This window comes from Ovis aries, chromosome X (genome assembly GCF_016772045.2).
Source record: "Ovis aries strain OAR_USU_Benz2616 breed Rambouillet chromosome X, ARS-UI_Ramb_v3.0, whole genome shotgun sequence".
In the NCBI taxonomy this organism is placed as follows: Eukaryota; Metazoa; Chordata; class Mammalia; order Artiodactyla; family Bovidae; genus Ovis; species Ovis aries.
The window spans coordinates 1916736-1940231 of record NC_056080.1 but is presented as its reverse complement, the minus strand read 5'-3'; the positions used below and the strand labels follow the sequence as shown (position 1 = coordinate 1940231).

The 23496-nt window shown below is 45.6% G+C and overlaps 1 long non-coding RNA gene and 1 other non-coding gene across 12 annotated transcripts in view; one reads left to right on the top strand and one right to left on the bottom strand.

The window, feature by feature from the left end:
- The window catches only part of LOC105605336 (uncharacterized), a 327912-nt gene that overhangs the window by 90454 nt on the left and 213962 nt on the right, over positions 1-23496 (top strand). For 10 of the 11 annotated variants that reach the window (XR_009598760.1, XR_009598762.1, XR_009598758.1 and 7 more), the window contains one exon: positions 2245-2443. This is a non-coding gene — a long non-coding RNA (uncharacterized LOC105605336). Of the gene's footprint in view, positions 1-2244; positions 2444-11794; positions 22855-23496 lie in introns of those variants that run through there. The other variant, XR_009598765.1, reaches the window with a different exon arrangement.
- On the bottom strand, positions 19330-19401 carry TRNAW-CCA (transfer RNA tryptophan (anticodon CCA)). The gene has a single exon. It is a non-coding gene; the product is annotated as a tRNA-Trp (tRNA).

Sequence of the window (23496 nt, the reverse complement as noted above, 5' to 3'; positions counted from 1 at the left end):
AGGTGGGTAAAGAATCCACCTGCAATGCAGGAGACCTGGGTTCAATCCCTGGGTTGCGAAGATCCCCTGGAGAAGGGAAAGGCTACCCACTCCAGGATTCTGGCCTGGAGAATTCCAGGGACTGTATAGTCCATGGGGTCGCAAAGAGTTGGATACAACTGAGCGGCTTTCTCATAGATATGTATAATGTATATATGTTTGTATTTAAGGCATTTCTGAGGATTCAGTATGTGGTTAAGAGACACCCGGTAACAGAGGCGCAGTCAGATGGCAGTGTCAGCAGGAAGGTTATTTATGTCTTCAGCAGCTATAACTTTGCACAAAGCTCATAGCAGAGGTTACTAAATACTGCCCCCAATTTTTGACCAGTTTTAATGCACGTTTCCTAAATGTGCAGCCCAGATGTTGTCATTGTTGCCCTTGGCTTTTCTCTGCACACATAGATTTTTTTCTTCATTAACGAGCAGTTGGGAAAACTGATGTACGTGGCGGTGGGTGTAGCAGGTATGGTGAAGATGGTGTCACAGGCTTTCCTGTTGGCTCAGTGATTAAAAAAGAAAAAAACCCACCTGCCAATGCAGGAGACGCTGGTTGGATCCTGATTTGGGGAGATCCCACACTCTGCGGAGCAACTAAGCCTGTGGTCTAGAGCCTGGGAGCCAAATTACTGAGCCTCAGAGCTGCAAATACTGAAGCTTGTGAACCCTTACCCACAGTAAGGGAAGCCCCTCAAGGAGAAGCCCAGACACCACAACGAAGAATAGCACTGGCCCTCGGCAACTCGAGAAATGTCTGCGTGCAGCGACAGACACAGGGCAGCCAAAAATAAATAAAATTTAAAAAAAAAAAAAAACCAGTTTCATGCTGGTTTTATAGGGAAACCCATGCCTGACACCTGGCCCTACATGTAAATGAAATCCCCGTGGTTCAGAATTTTTTTCTCAGTAAACGTGAGCTTTGTCTGTGTCGTTTTGTTGTGTTCACGTTTGCTGAGTAGTTTTCCATTCATGTACCTGCAAGCCCTGCTGTTGGTAGAGGGTCCAGAGCCTCAAGTGTTTCTATCTCTAGGTGGGGGGGCGGCCCCAAGGGTTCTGCTAAATTAATCTCTTCGAGGCTGGCCTGGGGAGATCGGGGGAGGCTTGTGAAATCTGTACGCCCTGAGCTCTGAGTTAAAGCCTTTCCAGACAGTGTCTTTGTGCCAGTCTAGAGGGAAGAGAGCTTTTATTTCTCGCTGGAGTGAGGCACACGTGGAGAACACAGGACCAGTGACCGCAGGAGGCTCGTGACGAGGCGCGGAAGGCAGACGTCAAGACGGGGGAGGCAGACGTCAAGGGTTTCTGCCTAACAAGCTGCTGACGCGTTTCCAGCAGGGCTCCCCAGTGGCAGCCTCCCATCACCGCTGCTCGCCTCGGGAGCCCCGTTCCGACTGAAAAACATTTGTGTGTTTAAGGGATGTGACCTTCCCCAGGTAGCTTCGATTTCAAGCCAGCCCGGTGCATTCTTTAGTGGAGTCTGTGAACTGTGGTACCGGGGAAAGAGATGATAAACATCAGAGCTGGCTTTACTCACATTTAGAGGACAGGACAGCTTTTGTGGGAGAGACAGAGAGAAAAAAAAGGTCCTGGTCTGATTTTTTTTTTCTTTTTTGTTGAATATGTTGTGTTTTGGCAAGTACTATGGGGAAAGTGAAAGTGAAGTAGCTCAGTCGTGTCTGACTCTGTGACCCCATGGACTGTAGCCTACCAGGCTCCTCTGTCTGTGGGAGTTTTCTAGGCAAGAGTACTGGAGTGGGTTGCCATTTCCTTCTCCAGGGGATCTTCCCAACCCAGGGATTGAACCCGAGTCTCCTGTATTATAGGTAGACGCTTTACCATCTGAGCCACCAGGGAAGTACTATGGGGGGTGGAGAATAAAATATTAATTTACTGTCATGCAGTCATTTTCTCCTGTTAGCAGAAGAGCAGTCCGAGGAAATGAGAAAGCACTCTGCTCATTGAATGGCCATCCCGCTATTGTGGGCGTTGGCACACTACAGCCTCTGGGATGAGTCTGGCCCCTTGCCTGTACTGTCAATAAAGTTTTATTGGAAGACAGTCATGGACACTCCTGGGTGAGCAGTCTGTGGCGACTTTTGTAAGACAAAAGACCTAAAAAAAGACGTTTCTTAGACAGCAGTGTTGAGCTGTGAAAAAAAGATTCTTTGGCCTACAGAGCCTACAATACTGAGTCTCTAACTCTGTCCAGAAAAGTTTGCTGACCTCCTGAAAGACCCTTATGCTACTCAGGGACTCCGTTTGACTGTCTCACCTGTGAATTTCTCCGTGATGGATTCTAGTCCAGCATCTGTTTCCCAAAATACCTTTTACCAGCTGCGTGTGGAAAGGAGAGTATTTGAACTGTGCCTACCATGACTCAAGAAGTGAGCTTTAAGTTTTATTGAATTGTAAGTAATGAATTAAGAATCTTTTTTCTTAATTGTTTCGGTTTTCGCCGCGCTGGGTCTTCATTGCTGCATGCTGGGTCTTTCTCTAGTTTTGCTGTGAGGGAGGGGCTGGTCTCTAGTTGTTGTGTGTGGGCTGCTCGTTACGGTGGCTTCTCTTGTGACTCACGGGCTTCTCTTGCTGTGACTCACTGGCTTCAGTCATTGCCAAGCACTGGCTTTGTTGCCCCCAGGCACGTGGGATCTTCCCGGACCAGGGATGGAACCCATGTCCCCTGCATTGGAAGGTGAATTCTTAACCACTGGCCCACCAGGGAAGCCCAGTTTTAATGAATATAAGTGCCTCTATGGGACTTCCTGTGGCTCACTCAGATTCTGGTAAACAATCTGCCCGCAATACTGGAGACCCAGGTTTGAGTCCTGGGTCAAGAAGATTCCCTGGAGAAGGAATTGGTTAACCCGCAGCAGTATTCTTGCCTAGAGAATCACAGGGACAGAGGAGCCCTGGTGGGCTACAGTCCATGGGGTCACAAAGAGTTGGACATGACTGAGAAAGATTGAAGGCAAGAGGAGAAGGGGATGGCAGAGAATGAGATGGTTGGATGGCATCACCCACTCGGTGGGCGTGAGTTTGAGCAAGCTCCAGGGGATGGTAAAGGACAGGGAAGCCTGGGGTGCTGCAGTCCACGGCATCACAAAGAGTCAGACACGACTGAGCAGCTGAACAGCAAGAACAGAAAGGGCCTATATATGGCTATTGGCTCCTCTCTTGGCTGCATGGAAGAGTTTTTTGATTGCATCACAAACCAAGGAAAGAAGGAACCTAGCAAGCTCTGGTCACATTGTGACATTTCTTTTCTGCGTATTTTATTTGTTGGTGCAATTCTAAAATGCATCATTTTTTTCTGCATTCCCTTACGTTTCATTATTAAAGAAATTAGTTGATTTCTGTATGTTAATCTTGTATCCTTCTACCTTGCTGTAATATTTATTTTCTGGTTTTTTTTTCCTTGTGAAATATAACACATGCACACTTTATACAGAAACGTAGTGATACCATTTTTATTTAATGTGTATCTGATAATGTAGGATTTTAGTTTTTTTTTTTAGTTTTTCTTAGTGCTCTTGATGAAAGTGAAAGTGGAGAGTGAAAAAGTTGGCATAAAGCTCAACATTCAGAAAACGAAGATCATGGCATCTGGTGCCATCACTTCATGGGAAATAGATGGGGAAACAGTGGAAACAGTGTCAGACTTTATTTTTCGGGGGCTCCAAAATCACTGCAGATGGTGATTGCAGTCATGAAATTAAAAGACGCTTACTCCTTGGAAGGAAAGTTATGACCTACCTAGATAGCATATTCAAAGGCAGAGACATTACTTTGCCGACTAAGGTCTGTGTAGTCAAGGCTATGGTTTTTCCTGTGGTCATGTATGGATGAGAGTTGGGCTGTGAAGAAGGCTGAGCGCCAAAGAATTGATGCTTTTGAACTGTGGTGTTGGAGAAGACTCTTGAGAGTCCCTTGGACTGCAAGGAGACCCAACCAGTCCATTCTGAAGGAGGTCAGTCCTGGGATTTCTTTGGAAGGAATGATGCTGAAACTCCAGTACTTCGGCCACCTCATGCGAAGAGTTGACTCATTGGAAAAGACTCTGATGCTGGGAGGGACTGGGGGCAGGAGGAGAAGGGGGCGACCGAGGATGAGATGGCTGGATGGCATCATGGACTCGATGGACGTGAGTCTGAGTGAGCTCCGGGAGTTGGTGATGGACAGGGAGGCCTGGCATGCTGCGATTCATGGGGTTGCAAAGAGTCGGACACGCCTGAGCGACTGAACTGAACTGAATGCTTTTAAGGGAATGTGTACGACTGAGATTTTGAAATATTGACTATAACGTAGTCATCTTCCCAGTTCATTTCCATCATCAGTTATGTGTGCTTCATTTTTTTTTTCCTGGGACAGTTTTCCAGATGATTCTTAATTTTACCCTTCTGTTAAAAAACTGAACACTCAGCTCTGTTCTAGCTCTGTTTCATGTCTTTTTCTCCGTCAGTTGGTGCTATCTTTATTATCACCATCTTTTCACTTTCTTTGAATAGTTTTCTTGAGTTGATTTTATGTCTTCAACTGCTTTGAGTTCATAGCACAGGAATCATGAACTACATATATATTTTTCTATTACCTGCATTTTACCGTCAAAATTTCTGTCTCCTTGTGTTTGATATTACCAATTTGGCTAGAACATGATTCGACTTTCTTTTTAATCTTGCAGCTTGAAACTGATTGGTCTTTGATTCTAAATATCTTTGTCTTTCACCAAAGCTGCAGAGTTCTCCACTATTTTCTTTTAATGTTGCCTCTTTTGCATTTAAAAAAATCCGTTTAAATATATTTTGGATCTTTTTATATATTTAGTTAGTGGAATCTAAAACTTTCACTTAATTTTTCGACTTCATTTTTCTGTAGTTCACTCTGCATTGTTTGTATACATCTATATTATAATCTAACCCACTCCCGTGTTCTTCCCTGGAGAATCCCAGGGACGGGGAAGCCTGGTGCGCTGCCGTCTATAGGCACGCACAGAGTCGGACACGACTGAAGTGACTTAGCAGCAGCATATTATAATCTATTAGCATTCTCTTCAGCTATCTTAGTCTCTAATTCTTCCATTTAGTTTTAGTTTAGTTTTTTTTTTTTTTACTTTGAACTATCTCTTTTTTTCCCTTAAAAATTTTGCTTGCTAATCTCTCAAAAATCTTCCTGGCTATTTTTATGATATTTTGTTTCTTATGTTGTTAATTCTTTTTTTTTTTTTAGATATTTAATGCATATTTATTTTACATCCTGCATTGACAGTTGTAATGCCTGATGTCTTTGGAGGTGATAGCCTACTGTTTTATGCTAATGACTATCACTCTTGGTAGGGGGGGACATCATATATTTTGTGCTTTTTTCATTGTAATATTTTGGATCTATCTCTATGAGGTAGAGACACTTTATGAAGGTGTCTCTGAACCTTCAAACCGTGGAATCTATAAACTATATACATGGTTGGTGCAAGGAGTCAGAGGTGGAGGCTACAAGAAAAGCTTGTGCTCTTGAGCTTTTGAGGGTAGCCTAGTATCCAGAATAGTTTAAATGTTGATAATGTTAGTCTGAAACACATTCAGCATCTTGTACCCTGACAGTTTTTCTCTAATTGAATGGCATTGTCTTCATAGAATAAAGAAGGTGATTTTGCTTTTCTGACAAAAGCAAATTTTCTTAAAGGTAATTCTTGGGCAGTGAAAAAAAAATTTTTTTTAAATTTTTAATTGAAGGATAATTACTTGACAATGTTGTGTTGGCTTCTGCTGTACAGCAAGGTGAATCAGCCGTAAGTATAACTATATCCCCTCCCTCCAATGGGAACTTCTTATCATCTTCAAACTTAGGAAGGTTTCACAGAGTAACCTTTTCACTTACATAGTTGATATCAAGATCTGGATGGAAATTTTTACAAAACCATCTATATGCCTGGGGGATTTTTTCCCCTCCTATGAAGCAGTCAAGTTGACAAATTAATATATTTGGTCTTTGGAAATTTGCTAAATTGCAGATGCAATATATCGATGGACAGATGTCTGTTTCTCTCTCTCTCTGTTTTTTAATGTTTTTGGTGAAAGCAACTGAGGGACCAGAGACAGTGTTTTGTTGTTGTTGTTATTTTTGTCTTTGTTTTTGTGTGTGCCTTTCTCTGCTTGTCCTGAATCAACAGGGATTAGTCAACTGATAGACTAAGCAAAGCAGGAAAGTGATTCTTACCTTTGCTGTTCCCAGGCTTGATATTCCAAGGATCAGTACTTTTTACAAGTGCCCCAGACTGCTTCTTATCATCAGACAAGTCAGGGAAGCACTAATTCAGGGAATTCACTCTCCATTAACCACACACTCAATTTACAAAATGACCCAAATGCTTGTGAAATGATTTTTTTTTTTTCCTATTAAGCACCAACATCAAGATACAAGATATGATAGCTTAGGATGAACGGTGTCGGATTCTTGATCTCTGAAGAAGATTCAGCTTTGGGACCAGAGACCAGGCTTGACCACTCGGGGCTCTTGTGTGGCAGACGCTTTTACTACAGTGGAAAGGGTCAGAGAAAGCTTCTGACATAGACATCAGAAGGAGGTGGGACGTGCCCCACTTCCTAGTCTTTGGCAAGGGAATTACATACTTTTTAATTAGCTATTACAAGTCAAAAGAATGTCTCAAGGTTGTAAAAATTTTACCAGACCCACTCCCATAATACACATTCTAAGATATCAGGATTAGGCAGAAGGTTCTCAGGAAGGAGAAACTGTCCTCAAGCAGGATATATTGTTGTTATATAATCCCTGCTACTGCTGCTGAGTCGCGTCAGTCGTGTCTGACTGTGTGCAACCCCATAGACGGCAGCCTACAAGGCTCCGCCATCCCTGGGATTCTCCAGGCAAGAACACTGGAGTGGGTTGCCATTTCCTTCTCCATATAATCCCTAGTACAGAGTTTAAACTGAGTTGTTTGTTGGGTAACCATCAGTTCCCGGCTTAAAGGAAAAAAAAGAAACCAGCGGTTTTATGTGATTAAGACTAAGGAATGTAGAGGGGGGAAAAAAAAGTTTCTTCTTTCCTTCTCTTTGAGAATTCCAGACCCCTAGCTCCTCTGGGCTTCCCTGGTGATTCAGATGGCAAAGCGTCTGCTTGCAATGCTGGAGACCCAGGTTCGATCTCTGGGTCAGGAAGAGCCCCTGGAGAAGGAAATGGCAATCCACTCCAGTACTCTTGCCTGGGAAATGCCATGGAAAGAGGAGCCTGGTAGGCTACAGTCCATGGGGTTGCAAAGAGTCAGGCATGCCTGAGTGACTACTTTACTTTACTATCCCCTCCTCGAGACCCCCAGATCCCTCTCTCCTCGGGGACCCCCGCACTTCTTATCAACCTGCCTAGGAATTGACTGTCAGATGAATACATTTCAGCGCCAGAAATTTGCAAAATTCTCATAGACTATGAATTCATCAATACCTTCATTTGTGCATATCATGTCGAACCTTTTGTCTTCCGCTGATTCTCAGTCACTCTTTTTTATTGTTTTGGCTTGTGGTGGGTCTTCACTGCTGTGTGTGGGCTTTCTCTAGTTGCCACAAAGGGCCTATTCTCTGCTTACCTTGTGCAGGCTTCTCATTGTGGGGGCCTCTCTCTTGTTGGGGAGCACAGGCCCTCGGGTGCACACACTTCAGCACTCGCAGCCTCTGGGCTCAGTACTTCTGGCATGTGGGCTCACCTGTTCCACGGCACGTAGGATCTTCCTGGACCAGGTAGAGAGCACCACGTATAAGTGTCCGGTTGCCCTGCAAGGTAGAGTCTTAAGCACTGGGCCACCAGCGAAGACCTCAATCCCTGTTCTTAAGCTCTGAGGCCTATGGGAGCAGGAAAGCACCTTACCAATTAGAATTTCGTTATCATGAAACGTTATTATCTTTGTGTGCATGTCACCTGCTGGCTTAAAGATGGTTGTGTACCTGTTGTGTTCCTGACATAGACATAGTGGGCACACGATGGGAAGGTTATGATAGCCCAGCTCTCGAGCTGCAGGTTCATCAGCTTCTCGTCACCCGTGGCCCCTGCTGGATGGGTTGTTGGTAGTTGTTCAGTCCCTAAAAGTCATGTTTGACTCTCTGTAACCCCATGGACTGCGGCACACCAGGCTCCTCTCTCCTCCACTATCTCGAGGAGCTTGCTCAAGCTCACGTCTGTCAAGTCGCTGATGCCATCCAACCATCTCATCCTCTGTTGCTGCCTTCTCCTCCTGCTCTCAACCTCTCCCAGCATCAGGGTCTTTTCCAGTGAGTTGGCTCTTTGCATCAGGTGACCAGAGGTATTGGAGCTTCAGCTTCACCGTCAGTCCTTCCAATGAATGTTCAGGGTTGATTTCCTTTCGGATTGACTGCTTATCTCCTTGCTGTTCAAGGGGCTCTCCAGAGTCTTCTCCAGCACCGCAATCTGAAAACCTCAGTTCTCTGGTGCTCAGGCCTCTTTATGGTCCAACTGTCACGTCCGTACATGACTGCTTGAAAAACCATAGCTGTAACTATACAGACCTTGGTTGGCAAAGAGATGTCTCTCCTTTTTAATACACCGTCTGGACGGGTACCTTGGGGCAACCTGTATAAACTCTGGGAGTCTCATTTTCCTTTACCGTGAAATAGGCAAAATAATTCCTGTGATCGTAAGGGGTGGATCCTAAAGTCCTAAAGTTTACATAAATTGCTTTCAGAGGGTTCAGTGTTCAAGAAACGAGGCTATCTGCTAGTGCTGTTGTGAGGAGTGGCGATTTTTTGGTAATAATTGTGCTTGTTTGTTTTTGGCTCTGCTTCGTCTTCCTTGCTACGTGGGCTCGTGTTTAGTCGCAGGGAGTGGGAGGCTGCTCCGTAGTTGCTGTGCTCCAGGCTCCTCATTGCGGGGGCTTCTCTTGTGGCAGAGCACAAGCTCTAGGGTGTGCTGGCTCCAGTAGTGGGGGCTCCGGGCTGAGCTGCTGGGCGGCCTGTGGGGTCCTCCTGGTTCAGGGTGGAACCCGCGCCTCCTGCATCAGCCGGTGGATTCTTTACCGCTGAGCCGCCAGGGAAGTGCAAAATTCTTATGTTATTATCAGACGTCGTGGCAACTGCCCGTGAGGAGGACAGAATGCCGATACCAGACGGTGCAGCAGGGCGTCCTCGTCTGTTTACTGTACTTTATGCCCTGCGATGCACCACAGTTCGCGTGCAGTCAGAAAATAATGGAGCGTCTGGGAATACAACTTGCCATCACTGTTCATAATTAACCTCTACTTGGGACTTTCAAGGAGAAGTCTGCAGTGTCCTTTTGATACAAAATATCTGGCGAGAAGCCAGAATTGAAAGAGACACGGGTACCCCAGTGTTCACTGCAACACTGCTTACAATAGCCAGGACATGGAAGCAACGTAGATGTCCATCAGCAGACGAATGGATGAGAAAGCAGTGGTACCTATACACAATGGAATATTTCTCAGCCATTAAAAAGAATACACTTGAATTAGTTCTAATGAGGTGGATGAAACTGGAGCCTATTATACAGAGTGAAGTAAGTCAGAAAGAAAAACACCAATACAGTATACTAACACATATATATGGAATTTAGAAAAATGGTAATGATGACCCTGTGTGCAAGACAGCAAAAGAGACACAGATGTACAGAATAGACTTTTGGACTCTCTTGGAGAAGGCGAGGGTGGGATGATTTGAGAGAATAACCTTGAAACATGTATATTACCTTATGTGAAACAGATCGCCAGTGCAGGTTCGATGCATGAGACAGGGTGCTTGGGGTTGGTGCACTGGGACGACCCAGAGGGATGGGATGGGGAGGGAGGTGGGAGGGGGGTTCAGGATGGGGAACACATGTACACCCGTGGTGGATTCCTGTCAAGTATGGCAAAAACCACTACAGCATTGCAAACTAATTAGCCTCCAATTAAAATAAACAATTTATTAAAAAAAAATCTTGTATCAAAAGTTCTAAGTTATTCAGAGCAGTAAACATTGACTATCAAGAAAGGAAGGGCAGGACTTTTAACAAAATCAAGAAAGTGAAGAATTTAAGGAGAAGAAGAAATGTTTCTAATTAACTCTGTTTTGAGATACTGCAGATTATTAATGTGATGATGGCCTTGTGCCTACGATAATTCTTCAGTTTTCTTGATCCTTTTTTTTAATAGGTAGAATGATGAATGCCAGTTCATAGCATCCAAAATAGACAACATTTCCTAGGTCACTTATAGTTGTTTCCTGTAGACTTATAGGCTTCCCTGGTGGTTCAGATGGGAAAGCGTCCATCTGCAGTGCAGGAGACCCAGGTTCTATCCCTGAGTCGGGAAGATCCCCTGGAGAAGGAAATGGCAACCCACTCCAGTATTCTTGCCTGGAGGATCCCATGGACGGAAGAGCCTGGTAGGCTCCAGTCTGTGGGGTTGCAAAGAGTCAGACACGACTGAGCGACTTCACTTTTGCTTTCCACTTTCATAGACTTATAGTCGACATCTGCTTACAGACGTAAGTGACATCTCTCGACCCTTGGTCTAGAATCTCCATCCAGCTAGAATGATGTCACTAGATACCTACTTACGCAGATGTCACGTCCCCTCTACTGAGTTCTCACACCCCACTCCACCCCTAGTTACAAAGCACCATGACCCTGTCATGGACTGCAAGCCAAGCACACTTGACACCCGCTCACACCTGCCCACTTGTGTGCACACCTGCCTACCTGTGAGAACCTGCACAGCTGTGAGCTGTTTGTGGGCTCAAGTTGTGTCCTATCGGTTATTCTAGACACAGTTTTTACGACAGTAACTAACCCATGACAGGTAATCATTGTGCAAATGTGAAACGATTCAACAATACTTCAGTGTTTTAGAAAGAGCCAGAAAGCAGAAACGGAAATCACCAATACGCCAAGCTCAAGTCAGCTGACTCAAGACAGGAACACATGTTGAGTTTAGGTATAAGAGCTGTAAAGGGCTTCCCTGGTGGCTCAGACCAGGAAGCATCTATCTGCAATGCAGGTGACCCAGGTTCCATCCCTGGGTCAGGAAGATCCCCTGGAGAAGGGAACAGCAACCCACTCCAGTATTCTCGCCTGGGGCAGCCCGCGGACAGAGGAGCCTGCTGGAGTACAGTCCATAGGGTCACGAGGAGTCGGACACAACTGTGTAAATAACACACACAAGGCTGACTCAAGTCAGGAAGACGTGATTGAATTTGGGTATAAGAGCAATAAAGGCATAGTGTGAAGCATATTTACCTTTTTTTAAAAAAAATTTTATCATGAAACATTTTAGATAAATACAAAAGTTAAGAAAATAGTATCATGACGTTGTTGTCCAGCCGCCCTTACACATCCAGGCCAGCACACAGCTTCAAGCTACACACACACAGAAATAGCCATTTGTGGGGACACCCCCGGTAGTCCAGTGGTTCATAATCCGCCACCCAGTGCAGGGGCTGTGGGCTCGATTCCTGGCAGGGGAACTGAGATGGCACGTGCCAGGGAGCAGCTAAGCCCATGTGCCACAGCTGCTAAGCCCGCACGCAGTAGAGTTGGTGCACTGCAACAAAAGCTTCCACAACGCCACTAAGACCAGACTCGGCCAGATAAATAAATATTTGTTTAAATCAAAGAGTATAATAAACTTCCCATCCCTCAGCTACAACACACGTGCTCCCAGCCCCCTCTCGTTTCACTATACCCTCCCCTCCAGTTTGGATGGTCTCGAAGCCAAGCCTTCAGTAAACATTTCTTCTGTTCTCCTCCAGCACGTGGGACTCCTCTGTTACGAGCGAGGTGAGCGTGTGAATTTGGAGTGCACATGTGAGCCGTGGAGCCTGTTTTGTGTACAAAAAAGAGCTTCACAACCAAGATAATCACGATGGTGTGATCACTCACCTAGAGCCAGACATCCTGGAATGTGAAGTCAAGTGAGCCTTAGAAAGCATCACTACGAACAAAGCTAGTGGAGGTGATGGAATTCCAGTTGAACTATTTCAAATCCTGAAAGATGATGCTGTAAAAGTGCTGCACTCAATATGCCAGCAAATTTGGAAAACTCAGCAGTGGCCACAGGACTGGAAAAGGTCAGTTTTCATTCCAATCCCAAAGAAAAGCAATGCCAAAGAATGCTCAAACTACCGCACAATTGCACTCATCTCACACGCTAGTAAAGTAATGCTCAAAATTCTCCAGGCCAGGCTTCAGCAGTACGTGAACAGTGAAACTTCCAGATGTTCAAGCTGGTTTTAGAAAAGGCAGAGGAACCAGAGATCAAATTGCCAACATCTGCTGGATCATGGAAAAAGCAAGAGAGTTCCAGAAAAACATCTCTTTCTGCTTCATTAACTATGCCAAAGCCTTTGACTGTGTGGATCACAATAAACTGTGGAAAATTCTGAAAGAGATGGGAATATCAGACCACCTGACCTGCCTCTTAAGAAACCTGTATGCAGGTCAGGAAGCAACAGTTAGAACTGGACATGGAACAACAGACTGGTTCCAGATAGGAAAAGGAGTACGTCAAGGCTGTATATTGTCACCCTGCTTATTTAACTTATGTGCAGAATACATCATGAGAAATATTGGGCTGGAAGAATCACAAGCTGGAATCAAGACTGCCAGGAGAAATATCAATAACCTCAGATATGCAGATGACACCACCCTTATGGCAGAAAGTGAAGAGGAACTCAAAAGCCTCTTGATGAAAGTGAAAGAGGAGAGTGAAACAGTTGGCTTAAAGCTCAACATTCAGAAAACGAAGATCATGGCATCTGGTCCCATCACGTCATGGGAAATAGATGGGGAAACAGTGGAAACAATGTCAGACTTTATTTTGGGGGGCTCCAAAATCACTGCAGATGGTGATTGCAGCCATGAAATTAAAAGACGCTTACTCCTTGGAAGGAAAGTTATGACCAAGCTAGATAGCATTTTAAAAAGCAGAGACATTAGTTTGCCAACAAAGGTCTGTCTAGTCAAGGCTATGGTTTTTCTAGTGGTCATGTATTGATGTGAGAGTTGGACTGTGAAGAAGGCTGAGTGCTGAAGAATTGATGCTTTTGAACTGTGGTGTTGGAGAAGACTCTTGAGAGTCCCTTGGACTGCAAGGAGATCCAACCAGTCCATTCTAAAGGAGATCAGTCCTGGGGGTTCATTGGAAGAACTGATGCTGAAGCTGAAACTCCAGTACTTTGGCCACCTCATGTGAAGAGTTGACGCCTTGGAAAAGACTCTGATGCTGGGAGGGATTGGGGGCAGGAGGAGAAGGGGACGACACAGGATGAGATGGCTGGATGGCATCACTGACTCAATGGACGTGAGTCTGAGTGAACTCCGGGAGATGTTGATGGACAGGGAGGCGTGGCGTGCTGGGATTCAATGGGTTGCAAAGAGTGGGACATGACTGAGCGACTGACCTGAAGTGAACTGAATGTATATGTGTAGCTGTGAGAGAGTCAATTCCTAGGCAGATTGATAAAAGAAGTCCAGGATCCCAGAGGAGGAGTTAGGGGTCTGGGATTCTCAAGGAGGAGGAAAGGACAAACATCTTTTTTTTTTTTTTCCTCTGCATTCCTTAGTGTTAGTCATATAAAGGGTTTCTTTTTTTTTCTCTTTAAGCCTGAACTGATGACTACACAACAAACCGCTCAGTTTAAACTCTGTACTAAGGATTATGGAACAACAGTGTATCCTGCTTGAGGACAGTTTCTCCTTCCTGAAAACCTTCTGATTAATCCTGATATCTCAAAATGCATCTTATGGGAGAGGGTCTGGCAGGATCTTTCTATTGATAAGTCTAGTCCTGTTATCCTAAAATGTGAATTGTCGGAGTGGGTCTGGTAAAAGTTTCACAAACGCCCAAAATGTGCATTCCAGGAACACAGGAAAGGAAAAGGACCAGCCACTTCAGTGCTGTTGCAGGAAATAGGAGATCATTTTAATGTAGAACTTTATCGTGTGAGTTTTTTAACCAAATATTTTCTGCCAGTATCCCTCTGCCGCCGCTGCTGCTGCTGCTAAGTCGCTTCAGTCGTGTCCGATTCTGTGCGACCCCAGAGACGGCAGCCCACCAGGCTCCCCCGTCCCTGGGATTCTTCAGGCAAGAACACTGGCGTGGGTTACCACCTCCTTCTCCAATGCATGAAAGTGAACAGTGAAAGTGAAGTGGCTCAGTTGTGTCCGACCCTCAGTGACCCCATGGACTGCAGCCCACCAGGCTCTTCCGTCCATGGGATTTTCCAGGCAAGAGTACCAACAGCTAACTAAAAACAGATGCCCAATGTAATAGTTGTGAGTTAAGTTTTATTTGGGACAATATGAAGACTGCAGCCTGGGAAAAAGCACCTCCATAGTTCTGAGAGCCTGCTCCAGAGAGGCAGTGAGGGGAGGTGCGTATATAAGAGTTTGGTGAAGGGGGGAGTTTATGCAAGTAAGAACTCATTTTATAAGAGGTTTCCTGCCAGTCAGAGGAGCTGATGTCAGCAGGAAGGGGTTTAATGCTGCTCTAAATGTGAAAAGATCCTGAAATCACCTCCTGAACATATCTAACTATCTAGAGCCCTGTCCCACCAGATTCCCTGGAGCACAGAGTGCCTCACTCCGCCCCTCAGGGCATTCAAGCTCAACAGCTGCAAAGCACAGGGTTCAGTCTCCACAGAAAAAGTGAAGGAAAGTGAAGCCGCTCAGTCATGTCTGACTCTTTGCAGCCCCATGGACTGTAGCCCAACCAGGCTCCTCTGTCCGTGGGATTCTCCAGGCAAGAATACTGGAGTGGTTTGCTGTTTCCTCCTCCAGGGGATCCTCCCGACCCAGGGATCAAACCTGGGTCTCCTGCATTGCAGGTGGATTCTTTACCATCTGAGACACCAGGGAGGTCCTGGCAAATGCTCTTGGCAAGCGCCAATTTATAGTTGAGACAACAGTCATCCAAAACAATAAAATAACTCTAAACAAAGTTCTGCTTATATGGAAAATATGATGAAGATCGTCTAACTCAGTAAGGCTGTATTTCTGTTCTTCTGTGCTGGGTACATTCTACGAACTTGCTTTGTATTCACAGCATCCTTTGCCTGGATGTTTTTTTCTTGTTGAGTTAGGTCTGGGAAGACAATGGCTGGTAGATTGGGCGGTCGGGGTGGGGTGGCGGTTGATGAATTTTCTACTTAATAAAACAACAGGTGATTGAAATATATTTGAATTCACCAGAAGGAATCAATGAGATCTGGAAAACTGTTAGTATTCACCCCTGGATCAGAAAGTCATGCAATTCAAATCTTCTCCCTCCTAACTTTGGCTGCAGTGATAGAGCAGGGTAGATGGGGTGTGTAAAGATTTAAGAAAAGAAAACAGTCTGGGATCATGCTAAGCTGCCCTATCACTTAAACTGTGGCCATATAAAACGGCAGAAAATCAGGGCCATAGAATAGTTCAGCTGGCTGTCTGTGTGGGGCCATTCGGGTGAAAGGCTGACGGACTGATTGTGGTCAGACAGGAGCAGTGAATCTTCGTCAACCAGGAGTGTGAGTCTGTGAAGCCAGGGGGTGACGGGATCAGGCAGATTGTGGACATCCATCAAGTGAGGCTGGGTGATGCCAAAAGAAAAAATCCATAGTGAAAACCACGGAATGTGTTTGCAGTGTTTCATTATGATACACACTCTAAGGTGAAAGTGATCTAAGATGCTGAGAAGACACACTTGTTATTCTAAGTATAGGAGATAGTGCTCTAGGGAGAGTATAATGCATGACCAAGGTCACGTTGACAGTTCATGAAAAAACAAGGATGAGAGATCCTTTTTTTCCTCCCCAGATTCTTGAGAATATTCTATATACCACATTACCTCCTGTTTTTCTTTCTAAAAATCATGGAGTAATTGTTAAAGAAAGCTGTGACAACCCTGCTGCTGCTGCTAAGTCGCTTCAGTCGTGTCCAACTCTGTGCGACCCCATAGACGGCAGCCCACCAGGCTCCCCCGTCCCTGGGATTCTTCAGGCAAGAACACTGGAGGGGGTTGCCATTTCCTTCTCCAATGCAGGAAAGTGAAAAGTGAAAGTGAAGTCGCTCAGTGGTGTCTGACTCTTAGCGACCCCATAGACGGCAGCCCACCAGGCTCCCCCGTTCCTGGGATTCTCCAGGCAAGAACACTGGAGTGGGTTGCCATTTCCTTCTCCAATGCAGGAAAGTGAAAATTGAAAGTGAAGTCGCTCAGTGGTGTCCGACTCTTAGCGACCCCATGGACTGCAGCCTTCCAGGCTCCTCTGTCCTTGGGATTTTCCAGGCAAGAGTACTGGAGTGGGGTGGCAAGCCTAGACAGCATATTAAAAAGCAGAGACATCCCTTTGCTGACAGAGGTCCATCTAGTCAAAGCTAGGGTTTTGCCGGTAGTCATGTACCCATGTGAGAGCTGGACTATAAAGAAGGCTGAGCGCCAAAGAATTGATGCTTTCACATTATGGTGCTTGAGAGTCCCTTGGACTGCAAGGAGATCAAACCAGTCCCTCCTAAAGGAAATCAGTCCTGAATATTCACTGGAAGGACGGATGCTGAAGTTGAAGCTCCAGTACTTTGGCCACTTGATGCAAAGAGCCGACTCATTGGAAAAGCCCCTGATGCTGGAAAAGATTGAAGGTGGGAGGAGAAGGGGATGACAGAGGATGAGATGGTTGGGTGGCATCTTGGACTCAATGGACACGAGTCTGAGCAAACTCTGGGAGATGGTGATGGACAGGGAGGCCTGGCGTGCTGCAGTCCATGGGGTGGCCAAGAATCGGACACGAGCGAGCGATTGACACCAACAGCTAAACTTTAAAGCAACCGAAGGAATAGCCATCTAGTGTTTGTTTAATTTTCCCCATTGATTTTCAGCATTCAAGGAGATGTAATGTATACGTGGAAAGACCCACTCAGTGTGGGCTTCCTCACGCACGTCGCCGTGACAACTGGTATGCCCCACCCAGTTCTGCGTCATGTAACAATCCCTTTAAACATCTGGCCCTGCTCTGCAGGGTAATGAATTCAGATCCGTTGAAAACGTAGAGCTTACGTGCTTGGTACTCGCCCTCTTCACATTATTGTTTGAAGCAATGAAAGCTTTACCAAATGCATGGGTTTTTCCTCCTCTTCTTCCACAGTTTATTCATCTGATCTGGCTGCTCTGGGGCTTCATGACATGACTTCATTGCACTTTCTCAGTGTTTTTGGCTCCTACCATTCATTCCCACCCGTGTTCAGGTGAAAAGATGGTCTGGGAGTGAGTTTCATCGGTCAGCAATCTCTTATTGTACACCTATACTAGTTTTCATTTCAGCGTTAGGCCCTTTAAGTCACCGGTCCCCAGGCTTCTCAGCACCAGGGACCAGTTTCATGTCGGGTATAAACTAAGTCACGCTACCCAGAAAGCCTCAAAACCTGTAACCCCCTTGCCTGTATGAAAGAGAGGTACGGATTTGAACCTTATATATATATGTATTTTTTGAGACATCATTAAAGTGTACACACTTTAAGTTTTTTGTCTTAACCTTGTTTGTGATCCAACTCTCACATGTGTACGTGACTCCTGGAAAAACCATAGCTTTGACTATACAGACCTTTTTTGGCAAAGTGATGTCTCTGCTTTTTAATATGCTGCCTAGGTTTGTCATAGCTTTCCTCCCAAGGAGCAAGCGTCTGTTAATTTCATGGCTGAAGTCACCCTCTGCATTGATTTTGGAGCCCAAGAAAAACAAAAGTCTGTAACCGTTTCCACTTTACCCCTTTCTATTTGTCATGAAGTTACAGGACCGGATGCCATGCTCTTGGTTTTTTTGATGTTGAATTTCAAGTCAGCATCTCCACTCTCCTGAACAGGGGAGAATAGAACTCTTTATTGATTGTACATTGCCCAGTCACAGTGCTGGACACTTATACATTATCTCTTAAACATATTTATTTGACAGAAGCTCAATACACACATAGGGAATAGAAGAGACTACCCGTTTGTCCTATGCTTTTCATGATTGTTGAACTATCTTTGATTTTATATAATGAGTTTATAGTTACATATGGAGTCAAAATATGTTAACTTTTTACAATGTAACATTGAAAGAATAAGCGTAAAAAATTGCAAATAAAAGTTCTAAACAATAGCGTAACATTAAGGGGAAACATTTTTAGTTGTGTAAGGAAGAGAAAGTATTGGGTAAACAAGAGTAAATCACTTCATCTGTGCAAATGATACTCCATGACAAACATTTCAAGTGTAGGAGAAGCAAGCAAAAGTTAATTTAGAAGCTCATCGTATGAGCGTGTACAGAGGTTCGCCAAGATGCCAGTTCAACCGAGTCAGTCTCATTTGCTGTCCCCCTGGATGAAATGTTTATATGTCCTGGCTCACTGCGGGGTGATTTATCTGGCTACGTCATCCTTACCCTCTCTTGCCAGTGTCCTGCCTCAGATTAAAATATAAACACTCCCTCATGCCTGCCCCCTGCTTTTGAAGCATCATTAGCCTCGTCTGAGGGCACATTTGGTTATGAGCTAGTAAAATCCTTACGCGTGATATTTAAACAAGATGGCAGTGATATATGACGTTCAGTTCACTCCCTTTTATCTCACTGTCAAGTTGGACAAGCTCAACTCTTAATAAGAGTCAGAGGCTTGGCCAGATCAAAGCTGGGTCTCCTATAAATTAAAAGGGTGTATCTCTTCCCTGTATCCTTCCCTTTAAGTAGGAACCTTAAGTTCATTCTTTAAGTTTGTGAATCTGTTTCTGAATTTGTTTGTACATAAGTTCATTTGTACCATTGCTTTTTAGATTCTGCTTATAAGGGTTGCCATACTATAGTTAGGGAGTCTGGGATGGACATGTACACATCGCTGTATTTAACATGGAGAACCAGCAAGGACCTGCTGGACAGCACAGGGAACTCTGCTCAATACTCTGTGATAACCTTATGGTTCCCAGGGGGAATGGATGGGGGAAGGGATAGTCAGGGAATCTGGGATGGACATGGACACACGGCTGTATTTAACATGGAGAACCAGCAAGGACCTGCTGGACAGCACAGGGAACTCTGCTCAGTGTCATGTGGCAGCCTGGATGGGACGGGAATTTGGATCCATGTCCATGTATGGCTGAGTCCCTTTGCTGTCTGTCTGAAATTATGACAAGACTGTTAATCAGCTATGAAGGTGAAGGTGAAGTCACTCAGTCGTGTCTGACTCTTTGCGACCCCGTGGACTGTAACCTACTAGGTTTCTCCATCCATGGGATTCTCCAGACAAGAATACTGGAGTGGATTGCCATTTCCTTCTCCAGGGGATCTTCCCAACCCAGGAATTGAACCCGGGTCTCCTGCATTGGAGGCAGATGCTTTAACCTCTGAGCCACCAGGGAAGCCCATTAATCAGCTATACCTCAATACAAAATAAAAAGTTTAACATGAGGGAAAATAGAGTATTTTGGGAGGCAATAAAGAAAGCAAAAAAAAAAAAAAAAAGGTGTGTCTCTGCTATAAGCACTCGCATCTCAGCAGCTAACCTCGCTTTCAAACCTCCCTCTTCTCCAGTCCTCCCCTTAAGCTCTGTGAGTCTTCCAGTGGCCACCTGGCTGGTCAGTGTCTCCCCAGAGCTCTACTTCCTCTTTTTTCCAGTTTGAATTGCTTACTTCGCCACTGGCCCATCTCAAAACCTCAGAACTATGTCCACTCTCCTCTCCCATTTCTTAGGGTCTCGTATGATCCGCTCCTAGTTGGTTCACCACGTCCCAGCTCAGACTTAGGGCCTCTCTCCAGAAGCGCCTCACTGACTCTCTGACAGCCGTCTCTGCCCTGTCTCCTACTGAAATCCTTCCTGAATAGGCCAGAAGATTTACCTTTGTCATTCTGCTTACTTGCTTCAGTCGTGTCTGACTCTCTGTGACCCTGTGAACTGTAGCCCAACAGGCTCCTCTGTCCATGGGACTTCCCAGGCAAGAATACTGAAGTGGGTTTCCTTCTCCAGGGGATCTTCCCAAACCAGGGATCCAAACCGTGTCTCCTGCCTGGGCAGGTGGATTCTTTCCTGCTGAGCTATCAGGGAAGCCCTGTGTGTGTGTGTGTGTGTGTGTGTGTGTGTTGTGTGTGTTCTGTGTGTCTGTGTGTAGACTGCATCTTAAAAAGAGTATTATCAAATTAACTGAATATTTTAAGACTTAATGAAAGGGAGATGAAAACAAACTTAGAGAATGACCAAAGATTACTCTCCAAAGTCATGCTAACACAAACTACCACTAACGTGGTCCTTCCATGATAAATTTTTTTTTGTTAGAGTTAAGAAGGGTTGATCATTCATCATTAGATACAGACACTTCACAGGACTGCACCGCATTAATGTAAATGAAACCACCAAGGCGATTTTTTTTTTTAAATTTCAAGTTCACTGCATCCAGCCATAACAATCCATGGAAAATTCTTACTTAGAATAGCTCTCTTCAGTCTGACACTCCATTTATGGGTAGAGGGTTTCAGACGAGATTCAAACGTGGACAGAAATATGAAATCATGTATATATGTTTGCCATGTTTTATACAATGTACATTATCCAGCAGAAATAGCAATGTTTTGTATGTCTTTGCTGTGGTCAGAATTAAGCCCGTTACCTCTGGGGCTGTTTGTACACTATTCCAACATGTCAAGAGTTTCTCAGGCATAGCTTAATGTCCAGTCAGAGACCTTTGCTCGCACCTTTCCCCTCACCCATGTCTTACTTTTGCGATCCTCTTCAGGATGCCTTTTCTCCTCCACCTGCTTTTTCTTTCTTTTCTTCACAGACATGTCTTCTTCTCCACCCTGAAGATTCATCCCTGAGACACTTCTCAGGCCCTTTCATTGTGTTGAAAATCCCCAGCTTCATGTTCTGGCCTTTGCGCTGTGGAGCGTCAAATCCGATGTCCAAGCACCACAGCTACCCCTTTCAGCCGTGTGTGACTCTTTGCCGCCCCCTGGACTGAGCTCACCAGGCTCCTCTGTCCATGGGATTCTTCAGGCCAGAATACTGGAGTGGGTTGCCATGCCCTTCTCCAGGGGATCTTCCCGAGTCAGGGATCGAACCCAAATCTCCCACCTTGCAGGCGGATTCATCACCGTCTGAGCCACCAGGGAAGCCAGCACAGAGAGGATGTAATAATAATGGAAATAAAGAAATAAAATGTAATATGCTTGATTCATCCTCAAACCATCCCCCTGACACCTGCCGCAGGTCTGTGGAAAAATTATCTTTCATGAAACCCATCCCAGGTGCCAAAAAGGTTGGGGACCACTGCTGTAGAAGGCGGGCTGCCCCGGTGGCGCTCGTGGTAAAGAACCCACCTGGCAATGCAGGAGACGTAAGAGACGCAGGTTCGATCCCTGGGTCCGGAAGATCCCCTGAAGGAGGAGGGCATGGTAACCCGGTCCAGTATTCTTGCCTGGAGAATTCCCATGGACAGAGGAGCCTGGAGGGCTACAGTCCATAGCATTGCAAAAGAGTCGGACACGACCAAAGGGACTTAGCCTGCACGCACACTGTAGAAGGCAGAATAAGAAGCCTACTCCTCATAGATGCCTCCATTGTAGTTCCTGGAGTCTCTGAACTTGTGGCTTTCCGTGGCAACGCTGCAGATGGAATTAAGGCTCCCCATCTACTGACACAAAGTAGATTATTCAGACTGATCCAGTGTCATCCCAGGGGTTCTGACAGGTGGAGGAGGTGGGCAGGGGGGTAGTGTGAGAAGCTCTGGACCAGCCCAGGCTGGCTTTGAAGGTGGCGGAAGGGGCTGGGAGTCAAGGACTGTGGGCTCCTCCAGGGTTCTTACCTGAGCTTCGGGAAGGTACTGGATTCTTGCAGACATCTTCACGTTGGCCTAGTGAAACCCGTCTTGGACTTTTAGCCTTCAGAACTGTAAGATAATAAATTTGGCTTGTGTGAAGCCACTGAGTTAGTGATGACTTCCTGCCACAGCCCTGGAGAAGAGTGCATAGGCGAGATTTCTGATGAACACAAGTTTACTTGAATACGTTGCAAGGCAGTCCAATGCCTTGTGTGCCTAATTAGGAAATACAATTCTCCTTTTCCTGTCCTCCGAATCCAGTCATTTATTCCAGATCTGAATCTGGTTCAGTTCCCTCTCGGCACTGCTTTACCTCAAGCCTTTGTCATTTCCCACGTGCATGAGGCTATTTTTGTAGTAACTGGTATCACTGAATATACTTTCTTCTAAAGTCGCTCAGTTGTGTCTGACTCTTTGCAACCCCATGGACTGTACAGTCCATGGAATTCTCCAGGCCAGAATACTGGAGTGGGTAGCCTTTCCCTTCTCCAGGGGATCTTCCCAACCCAGGGATCTAACCCAGGTCTCCCACACTGTGGGTGGATTCTTTACCAGCTGAGCCAGCAGGGAAGCCCAAGAATACTGGAGTGAGGTAGCCTATCCCTTCTCCAGGGAAACTTCCTGACCCAGGAATCGAACTGGGGTCTCCTGCATTGCAGGCAGATTCTTTACCAACTGAGCTATCAGGGAAGCCCAATATATACTTTGGACCTCCCTTTGAAAGAAAGTGAAAGTGAAACTGAAGTCACTCAGTCATGTCCGACTCTTCGTGACCCCGTAGACTGTAGCCTACCAGGCTCCTCTGTCCATGGGATTTTCCAGGCAAGAGTACTGGAGTGGGTTGCCATTTTCTTCTCCAAGAGGATCTTCCCGACCCAGGGATCGAACCTGAGTCTCCCGCATAGTAGGCGGACACTTTACCGTCTGAGCCACCAGGGAAGCCTATGGAACTCCCTTTGGACCTCCCTAAACCCATGTTCCAGAGAAGGCAATGGCACCCCACTCCAGTACTCTTGCCTGGAAGATCCCATGGACAGAGGAGCCTGGTAGGCTCCGGTCCATAGGGTTGCGAAGAGTCAGACACGACTGAGCGACTTCCCTTTCACTTTTTCACTTTCATGCATTGGAGAAGGAAATGGCAACCCACTCCAGTGTTCTTGCCTGGAGAATCCCAGGGACGGTGGAGCCTGGTGGGCTGCCGTCTATGGGGTCACACAGAGTTGGACATGACTGAAGTGACTTAGCAGCAGCAGCAAACCCATGTTCTACTTGTGAGCAGTCGGTGGTGGCTTAGTTGCTCAGTTGTGTCTGACTCTGTGATCTTGTGGATTATAAGCCCGCTAGGCTCCTCTGTCCATGGGATTCTCCAGGCCAGAATACTGGAGTGGGGTGCCATTTCCTTCTCCAGAGGATCTTCCCCACTCAGGGACTGAACATGCATCTTCTGTATTGGAGGCAGATTCTTTGCCACTGAATCAACCTTTGTTTCTTCATTCTCTTTTTTAGAACTTAGAATACATTTTATTATTAATTTCAATAGTATTTTGCATTAAAGTAAATGAAAGTCAGTAATATTCTAAAAATCTTTTAGACTGACTACATCAAAAATCTTTGGTTTTCTGTTTGATCCTGGAAAATGTTGTG